Source organism: Giraffa tippelskirchi, chromosome 10 (genome assembly GCF_054371585.1).
Source record: "Giraffa tippelskirchi isolate mGirTip1 chromosome 10, T2T-mGirTip1v1.2.pri, whole genome shotgun sequence".
In the NCBI taxonomy this organism is placed as follows: domain Eukaryota; kingdom Metazoa; phylum Chordata; class Mammalia; order Artiodactyla; family Giraffidae; genus Giraffa; species Giraffa tippelskirchi.
The window spans coordinates 18,740,783-18,750,187 of record NC_137284.1 but is presented as its reverse complement, the minus strand read 5'-3'; the positions used below and the strand labels follow the sequence as shown (position 1 = coordinate 18,750,187).

The 9,405-nt window shown below is 45.3% G+C and overlaps 1 long non-coding RNA gene across 2 annotated transcripts; it reads left to right on the top strand.

Moving 5' to 3' along the window:
- The first annotated feature begins 3,747 nt into the window (after positions 1-3,747).
- LOC145524271 (uncharacterized) lies at positions 3,748-9,198 on the top strand. 2 transcript variants are annotated; one of them, XR_014067370.1, is made up of 4 exons: positions 3,748-5,113; positions 5,220-5,622; positions 8,439-8,546; positions 8,962-9,198. It is a non-coding gene; the product is annotated as an uncharacterized LOC145524271 (long non-coding RNA). The 2 variants fall into 2 exon arrangements; XR_014067371.1 differs by having other exon boundaries at positions 8,929-9,198.
- Positions 9,199-9,405: the final 207 nt, after the last annotated feature.

Here is a 9,405-nt window from a genome sequence, read left to right as displayed (position 1 = left end):
AAGGGAGGGGACAGTGGCTCAGATGGGAAGGAATCCGCCTGCAGTGTGGGAGACTCAGGTTCAATTCCTGGGTAGGGAAGATTCCTTGGGGTAGGGCATGGCAACCCACTTCAGCATTCTTGCCTGGGAAATCCCATGAACAGAGGAGCCTGGAAGGATATCGTCCATAGGGTCGCAAAGAGTCGGACACGACTGTAGCAACTTAAGTACGCACACATGGCTGATTCACTTCATTGTACAGCAGAAACCAACACAACATTGTAAGGCAATTATACTCCAAAAAAGACAATTAAAAACAGAGAATAGAACCTCACCTTAGCAAAGAGATTGGCCCAGTAGTTTCTGAAAAAATGTTCAATAAACACAACTTTTGAATGTCACTAAATATGTACATATAAAACAATTGATCTCAGTTCGGCTGATAGACTATTCCAGGCATGTTCATGGTTGGGAATGAAAGCTACACAGTCTCTTTGGTGATGAACAGCGTTACTGATGACAGTCAGCATGTTCAGATTAACCTCCAGTGTCTACAAACACAAAACTGGGGTGCATGCATCCCCTTCTCCCAAACAGACAGCCTTCAACCCTCAGTGAATGGAATCGTCCAGTCTGATAGACTTTGTTAGGAATCAGTCTAGTCTGTACTTAACTGCAAGTTGGGTAGGCTCTCCTAGAAAGCCCCTCCCTGCAAGAAGAGAAGTATGAACATAAGATGAGGAGTTTTCTAAGGAGCCCTTGGATGTTCCACTTCAGCATTTCTATACCAGTGCCCGGTGGGGAGACACCCAGCAACTCTGCCCCTGAGGGCACGCCAACAGCTTGTGTTATAAACTCCTGCAAACAGGGATTTATTAAAACAGAATCAGGTGACAGCCTTTGGAACTAAGGCAGCGCAGATGCAGACCTGAGCTTCTGTGGAGACTGTTGACTTTTATCAAGGTCAACACTGAGATTTATTGACCCAAAAGGTAAATATTGATGGAGGCTCAGAAGGTCAATATTTGCCCCAAGGAAAAATAAATCTTCTCGATGACCCCCAAACTGAAATCTGGATTCAGCAGACTCCATTCCAAAATGAATTCGCTGTGACATGAAGATGTCATTTCATTAGTCAAGGACATTGGAAAGCAATGTTAATACTGAACACTTCATGTTCAAAGTGTTAGTCGCTCAGTCGTGTCCAACTCTTTGTGATTCCATGGACTATAGCCCACCAGGATCCTCTGTCCATGGAATTGTCCAGGCAAGAATACTGGAGTGGGCTGCCTTTCTCTTCTCCAGGGGATCTTCCTGACCTAAGAATCGAACCCGGTCTCCTGCATTGCAGGCAGGTTTTTTACCATCTGAGCCACCAGGGAAGCCACTTGTGTTCAAAGCACTTACCAAATACTCATTAAAGAGGACCACCCTCTGCCAGATGCATCAGGCTGTTGCTCTCCAACAGATGGGTCAACAGATGAGTCATTAGAGCCAGGAAAAGGTTAAATCACTTTACCTAGGGCACGGAGAGAGCAGCACATGAATGAGAAGAGGGTGGGTTGGGAACTCTGGGGAGACTAGCAAAGATGTAAAGGATGGTGTCTTAATGTCAAGTTCCTGGTAGAATCTTAAGTCCATCTGATTAAATTCCTTTAATTTAGTTAACTTCTTTCCCACTGTTGACACATCTACTTGGGCTGGCCAATTGTATTGCTTATTTACAGGGAGGCATTTGGGTGCTTACACATCATAAGTTCTATCATTTCTATCTTTTGAACACTGGTACTTAGGACGTGGAGCCTGCACTGGTGACTGGGAGGGGAGAATCATTTTTCTGTTTGCACAACAGTTAGCATCAGATTCCAATACTCAGGAATGCCTTGGCTTTCCCAGTGGGGGCCTGGGCTGCTGGTGCTAAGAAACATCACAAAATACTAACCCACAAGTAACAGGCATTTGAATTCATGGAATCAATTTTCCTTTGTGTTGTCTCAAATTCGAATTTTAAATATTACAAAGTTTTGATTGTCTTTGCTAAAGGAGAGAAGGGAGACATGGATAACTCAAAATATCAGCTAATTCCACAATATTATTTCTTTCTGACTTGGGAATATATTATTGCCCTATGTATCATGTTGGCCTTGTTATGTTTTTTGTTTGTTTTTGTTTTGTTTTTTTGGATATTTAACATTGGGAAATAATGAACAATTCCAGAGCACCAAGAAATGACAGCCAGAGAAGTGACAGACCATGACTCGCTCTGTCTAATCCACAGACGGGTCCTTGAGTTGATGGGGCTCCACTTCTAGAATTTTGAAGTTTCAAAGTCATTCCAATTGAGTTTAAATCTGTTGGAAGTAAGGTGGGGGTCTTCAAGGCACATTTATGCTGTTTGCTTGGAAAGAAAACTATTTGACTTGGATAGATATATGTGGTTAGCTGATGTAAGGGGCTGAAAAAAAAACTCAGGAATCTTATCAGCAGTTCAGGTCCATCCTTGTTTGATCCTGCCATGGGGTTCTGTAATGCCCTGGGGAAGAGATACCAATATGATTTGAAAGGGCTTCCCAGGTGGTGCTAGTGGTGAGAAACCTGCATGCCAATGCAGAAGACACAAGAGACATGGGGTTTGATCCCTGGGTCAGGAAGATCCCCTGGAGGAGGGCATGGCAACTCATCCCAGTATTCTTGCCTGGAAAATTCCTCTCCCAGGACAGAGGAGCCTGGCAGGCTACAGTCCATGGGGTCGCAAAGAGTTGGACACATCTGAAGTGACTTAATAGTCCCTGTTACAGAAGGGTAATTTGACTAACAATACAGCACAGACAAATGAAAGTGTTTACAGGGTTTAATATTTAATAAAGTAAAATGAAAAAGCAGGCAGGAGATGGAAAGATCTGTAGTGAGTCAGAATTCCTGCCGATTGTCAGAGCAGCCGCGTCTCCTGGGGGTCTGGGTAAGCAAGGCACTGTTGTGCAGAAATTGTTATCGCGGGTGTATTGATTGTGTGTACTCTAGTCAAGCTGTCAACTTCTCTCTCCTGTCTTTATTTTATTTTTTATTTTCAACATTACGGTATCCTCCTAAACCCTCCTGTAATGCTTGGCCTTCAAAGCTTAGTCACAGGGCCATGTGCTCAGCAGAGGAGCTGGGCTAGGCTGGGACCTACCGATTCCATCTGTGAGTGGCAGCCCTTTGGCCCTCCTAGCCCAGGTGCCTGTGAACTTGGAGTCCGCTGCCTGCCACAGACCCTTCCCCTCATCGACCTGGATGAGATGCTGATGGGTTTGCTCACACAAATAGCGCATCCCTGCTTTGCGTTACATTGCTGATGTTTAGTTGCTCAGTTGTGTCCTATTCTTTGCAAACCCATGGACTGAAGTCCACTAGGTTCCTCTGTCCATGGGAATTTTCAGGCAAGAATACTGGAGTGGGTTGCCACGCCCTCCTTCAGGGGATCTTCCCGATCCTGGGCTCAAATCCATGTCTCCTGCATTGGCAGGCGGATTCTTTACCACTGCACCGTCAGGGAAGCCCTTGCGTTAACATTACTTCATCTGTAAACATCTCAGCTTTCCCATTTGGAAATGGGAATCATGCTTGTCTGGAAGGTTAAATGAAATGATAAACCTAAAGGGCTTAGTACACTTTCTTCCTGCACAGAGTTGTTCCTAGTGAGTGGCAGCTGCTGCCAGATCATTGTCTCCCCCAGAAATCTGTGGATGAATTAAGGGAGGGTCTGGGTTCCAGAATGCCTAGCTTTGAACCCAGAATCCTAGAATTCTTGAGCTGGAAAGGCCCTTGTGTGGTTATCTCATCCATCCACCTGCCTGTCTTATCCTCCCGGACAGCTGACAATCTCGCTACTGTTAAAAGACCATTAGTAAAGGTTCTGAGACATTCTCTGACCTGAAGCCTGGTGTTTGCATAACCTCACAGCAGCCTGAGTAGTTCAAACACCTCTTAATCTGTTACAGAGAAGGAGGAGGTGACTGCTGGTTGGATGGCATCATTGACTCATCAGACATGAGTTTGAGCAAACTCTGGGAAATGGTGAGGGACAGGGAAGCCTGGTGAGCTCCAGTCCATGGGGTCATAAAGAGTTGGACACGACTGAGTGACTGAACAACAACAGCCTGTTACAGGGAGGAGGGAGGACATGGGGAGGGGCCTGGAGTCCCTCTTTCAGCCCTTCCTCTGGTGTTTGTAAAATTATTCCAGCTTCATCATTTGCTCCTCAGCAATTTTTCTTTGCCCAGTGCTCTTTCAATGATGCCCACAGAAACACCAAAGAACAGCACGAGCCCAACCTGCTTCCCCGGCCTCAGAGAGTGTGAGAGCTCTCTGCTAACAGGTCAAGGTCAAGGCTGTGCTCTGTGCTAACCAGGCCAAAGTCCTCACAGGGAATCACTTCCCACTGCGCAAAACTGCTCCTTGGCCTCCTCCAAAGCTTCACCTCAGGAGTCATCTCATGACAATAATAACAGCAATGATTTAAAAACTGCCTTCACGATGCCCTTTTCTACATCTGAAAACCTTCCACATCCCACTTGACCTTCACAGAAACCCATCATCATAGAGATGGGGAAGCCGGTGTTGAGAAAAGCCTGGAGATTCAGCCAGGGTCATATAATTGGAATGAAGTGTCCACGGCAACACGAGTCTTCTGAGGCCAAGTCCTGTGCTGTTCATATTAAACAGCAAATGAAAAACGACTGCTTTTCAGCTAAGGGCGATTTCTTCCCCAGTCCTTCTCCAGGGGTATTTGGCAAAGTCTGGGGCCATTTTGTCTGTCACCACTGAGGAATGGGTGGGTGTTATTGACCTCTAGGGAGCAGAGGTGGAGATGCTGCTGAACATCCTATAATACATAGGGCAACCCATCACTGCAGAGAGTCCAGCCCCATGTATCAATAGCGCTGAGGTTGAGAAACCCTGCCCTCCACTTACCATAAGGGGCAAGTAACAGAATCGAGTGACCTGTCAGTTCAGGCCCCCCTTTCCTGAGTATGCTATTGGGCCCACCTGCTTTCCCCAGAGACAACTTCATGGATGTTGGCAAAGGAAGCTGGGATACTTGGAAGACACGTAATGCCTAAATGCAGAGTTGTTGGATTCTGCAAAGCCACTGGTAAAGTTATTTTCATTTTGCTTTTTAAATTAGTTTGGGAGTTGGTGTTCTTCTTTACATAATTACAAGCTGACAAACATGCTTCTGTATTTTTTTTAATTAACAGATATTTGTATTCAAGTTCTCCAAATTACACACCGCAGCTTGCACATTACAGGACAGCTGCCGTGCTCCAGATGTGGGCCATAACCAGAACATGATAATGGCGAAATGCAAAAGAAAGAAAGGGAAAAGGAAGAAAAAGTTAATGTATCTGGATGGAGAAAAGCAATTTGAGTCAATGTGTTTGGATTTTTTTTATGGAGATGAATACCTTAGATTCTCCCAAATTTTCAACTCGGTTTGAACATTTGGGATGAAGCCGTCTGGGTCATTCATTGCTGCCATCAAAGGCTCACCAGTGCCTTGTAAAAGCAGATTACAGATGAAATGGGTCACGTATAAATGCTAACTGTGAGCTGGAGAAACTAACCAAATTGTTCCTGTTTACAAGCACCTTATTAAATACGGTAAGCTCCTCCTAAAGAAAGCTGCTCTGAGATGAGTAAGCTGTCATATATATTTGTTTAGCCCATTTATAAGACTGTACCACTTTTGCTCACATAATTCCAGGAGCAGGCTCTCAGGAGCCCACGCATCAGGAATCGTACACAACAGCACTTTGCAACAGGAAAATGGCAGGGGTACAAGATGGAGTTTCCAGCTGTAGTCTGCCAGCAGGCTTGCTGTGTGACCTTAGGAAGGGGACTGAACCTCTCTGGGATGCAATTCTCTTATTTGTGGCTGGATGATCTCTAAGGTCCCTTCCGCTCTAACAGGATGTGATTAGCTGTGTTTTTGAGCATTGTATTGGACACAGAGACACCCTACCACACCCTTGGGACAGGTCTCTGATGGGAGGGAGTCACTTGGAGCAGAGGTGTCTGAGAACCGACTCTGCGACCACTCACTGGAGGACCAGGCTCAGAGCAGAGCACACTTCTGCTCGGACAGAAGAGGGCGCTCAGGTGCCAAGGAAACCACTTAACTGTGAAAACCACATTGGGGGTAGAAGTGCCAATGGACATTAGTGTGGTCAAGGGGGACTCGCTTTATCCACTTAGTCAATAAACAGTTGCTGAATGCTTCCCATGCGCACAGGGGAAGGAGAGAGGAGACAGATTTTTTAGCTTTAGAATCACCAGTCTTCCAGGGAGAGGGGGTTATTACTACAGGGGAAAACATACTGGTCATTCAATATGCTGTGGCAAGTCCTAAGATGAGGGTAATTCACAGAAAAGAGGGAAAGAAAGCTCCTGAGGAGGCGATATCCACGCAGAGCCTGTAAAAAGGGGTGGGTGTGAACCAGGGCAGAGGCGGTCAGAGCCTCCTGTTAGGGTTGTGGAGCTGTGGGCAGGGTGATGATGGAGCCTGGTGTGTCCAAGGTCATGCATGCAACCCCACATTAGGATATAGGAAATGTCCTCCCCACAGGCAGATTCTGGGCTTCCCTGGTGGCTCAGATGGTAAAGAATCTGCCTGCAATGCAGGAGACCTGAGTTCGATCCCTGGGTTGGGAAGATCCCCTGGAGAAGGGAATGGCTACCCACTCCAGTATTCTTGCCTGGAGAATCCCATGAACAGAGGAGCCTGGCAGGCTACAGTCCATGGGGTCACAAAGAGTTGGACATGACTGAGCAGCTAAACACAAGCACATAGACAGATTCTACCCAAGTGAATCGAGGGAAGAGCAAGTAGCCTTGAAAGAGCCTCCAGTGAACCGTGGTAGTGGCCTTGACACTCTTCACACCATTGATGGCACAAGGCCACTTTGAGTAACTCAGAGATGATGTGCCAACCTGGAATATGGCTTTTGTGGGTCTTGACTAAGCTGGAGATGGGTTCTTTTCAGGATTCTCTTGTTGAGTGGAGGAAAGAGGCACCAGGAGAGCCTTTCCATGTTTTTTTAATCTCCTACTATTGACTCCCTGGGAACAGCCAAGTGCTGGGGTCCTAGTACACAATTTTTTTTTAGGTCTACTGTTTTGTTTTTTGGCTATGCCCAGTCTTAGTTGTGGCATGCAGGATCTTTAGTTGCAGCATGAGAATGCTTAGCTGCAGCATGTGGGATCTAGTTCCCTGACCAATGAATCCAGGCCCCCGGCCCTGGGCTCTCAGAGTCTTAGCCACTGGGCCACCAGGCAAGTCCCAAGAAAATGGTTTTGAAGGGTTGTATTTCATTCCAGCAAAATCAATAAGGGGAATCAGTCTTGCTAATACGTTAATGTGCTTAATTAATGTAAGACTCTACCTGAGTTCAGACAACACCATACAAAAGAAAATCTGGCTGAAACTAGCCTTCTTTTCCCCAAGTCACAGAACAGCCGAACTGCTCAGGGTTGACACTGCCACCTAGAGGTGACCTAGGGAACTGCGACCTTCCCTACCATCATCCTCTTCCCCTTAGGGATATTATGCATTTGAAAAATTCTCCTTTCTGTTTTTCACTCTTCAGAACTCAGTTCATTCTACTTCAGGTACACTGGTTTCCATGTTTGCACACATTTCTCTTTGGCTCATTAAAATTTTTTTTAATTTGAGTTTTCTAGGAAATTCCATCCTTTTCTTTTCTTCCCTTTTTTCTAGTCTTTCACAATCTCCTTATTAAACATCATTCTAATTACAGTTGACCCTGGAACAACATGGGTTTGAACTGCGCAGGTCCAAAATCACTGCAGATGGTGATTGCAGCCGTGAAATTAAAAGACACTTACTCCTTGGAAGGAAAGTTATGACCAACCTAGATAGCATATTAAAAAGCAGAGACATTACTTTGCAAACAAAGGTCCATCTAGTCAAGGCTGTGGTTTTTCCAGTGGTCATGTATGGATGTGAGAGCTTGACTATAAAGAAAGCTGAGCGCTGCAGAATTGATGCTTTTGAACTGTGGTGTTGGAGAAGACTCTTGAGAGTCCCTTGGACTCCAAGGAGATCCAACCAGTCCATCCTAAAGGAGATCAGTCCTGGGTGTTCATTGGAAGGACTGATGTTGAAGCTGAAACTCCAATACTTTGGCCACCTGATGTGAAGAGCTGACTCATTGGAAAAGACCCTGATGCTGGGAAATATTGAGGGCAGGAGGAGAAGGGGACGACAGAGGATGAGATGGTTAGATGGCATCACCGACTCGATGGACATGGGTTTGGGCGGACTCTGGGAGTTGGTGATGGACAGGGAGGCCTGGCATGCTGCGGTTCATGGGGTCGCAAAGAGTCAGACATGACTGAGAGACTGATCAGAACTGAACTGAACTGAACTTATACGTGGATTTTTTTTCATTAAATAGTACTAGAGTACTGTGCTATCACAGCTGGCTGAGCCCACAGATGCAGAACCTGGGATACAGAAGGGAATCAGAAGGATACAGAAGGGATATAGAAGGCCACCTGCAGAGGTACAGATGGATTTTCGATTGCATAGGGATTGGTGCTCCTAGCCCTGGCGCTGGTCCAGGGTCACTGGTATTCCATAGATGAGTGTAAATCTAAGTAATACAGATGTGTCAATTAAATAGAAATCCATAACTTTAGAGCTAAATTAGACAAAAAGAAACCTGTACCATCAAACTTTCAAACCATGACAACCTTCCAGGGTCCAGAAGAGCCATGATTTGCATCAATATATTGTCCTCTAAAGAAATCTGATTTTTATTAAATACCAACTTACAGAGTAGTTTTGATTTTACATTTTTAAAGCTTTAATTATTGAATTGCTAATGAGTTTATTGATACAATGACATGGGTGTTTTCTATTATATGTAAAATTGTAAACATTAGTATTTCAGTAGAGGAAATGGCAACCCGCTCCAGTATTCTTGCCTAGGAAATCCTGTGGACAGAGGAGCCTTTGGGCTACAGTCAATGGGGTCACAAAGAGTTGGACAAGACTTAAGGACTAAACCACCACCACCACATAGTATTTCAACCACGTTCCAAGTTAAACAAAATTCTGTGGATGGGCTAATCCAACCTCCAGGATTTAATGCCTGATGATCTGCAGTGGAGCTGATGTAATAACAATAGAAATAAAGCACGTGATAAAGGTAATGAGATTTAATCATTCCCATACCATCCCTGCCTCACCCCAACCTGTGGAAAAATTGCCTTCCATGAAACCAGTTCCTGGTGCCAAAAAGTGTGGGGACCGCTGGGCCAAGGAATCCAGTCTACTTTAGAACATTGTTTCTATGAAGAGGGTGTTTGTTAAACTCCAAATAGGCTCACACCTAAGGAAGTGAGAAGGGCATGGCAACC